This window comes from Bison bison, unplaced genomic scaffold (genome assembly GCF_000754665.1).
Source record: "Bison bison bison isolate TAMUID 2011002044 unplaced genomic scaffold, Bison_UMD1.0 scf7180017864236, whole genome shotgun sequence".
Lineage (NCBI taxonomy): Eukaryota > Metazoa > Chordata > Mammalia > Artiodactyla > Bovidae > Bison > Bison bison.
Genome location: NW_011494808.1, coordinates 5,008,652 through 5,009,083, shown reverse-complemented (window position 1 = coordinate 5,009,083; position 432 = coordinate 5,008,652). Strand labels below are relative to the sequence as shown.

At 68.3% G+C, this 432-nt stretch overlaps 1 protein-coding gene across 1 annotated transcript in view; it reads left to right on the top strand.

Annotated features, from left to right (window-relative positions):
• The window catches only part of LRRC3B (leucine rich repeat containing 3B), a 95,894-nt gene continuing 95,462 nt past the window's right edge, over window positions 1-432 (top strand). The window contains exon 1 of the mRNA XM_010846417.1: window positions 1-98. The gene's annotated coding sequence lies outside the window, so the exon portion shown is untranslated. The remainder of the gene's footprint in view (window positions 99-432) is intronic.

Below are 432 nucleotides of genomic sequence, written 5' to 3'. Positions count from 1 at the left end.
GGGTCTGGCAGCGCGCACGCCGCCCCGCAGACGCACCCAACGCCTCCTCCGTGCGCTGCGAGGATGGAGCAGCCGCCCCGGCCGCGGACTGGCGCAAGGTAAGGTGCAGCCGCCTGTTGCTTTTCGCCCAGCGCCGCGTTGGCCCCTCTGCCCGGGTACCTAGGCCGTCCCTCCCCGGAACCCGTAGAAAAGAACCATCATCACCCCATTTCTGAGCCGTGTCCAACCCCCAGGCTCCCTGGCGCAGATCCTTGGAGAGACCCCCTTCCTGGCGAGTGGCGGGAGAGGTGGGGGCGGGGGGTGTCGACCCTCTTTGCTCGCGTGCCGCTGGCTGCAGTGCCACAGTCTGCAAACTTTTGTGCCCCCTCGCTGCGCGGCGCTCAGCCAGTGCGTGCAAGTTGCACATCTAGTTCTCGCTTGCGCCCTTCCCCC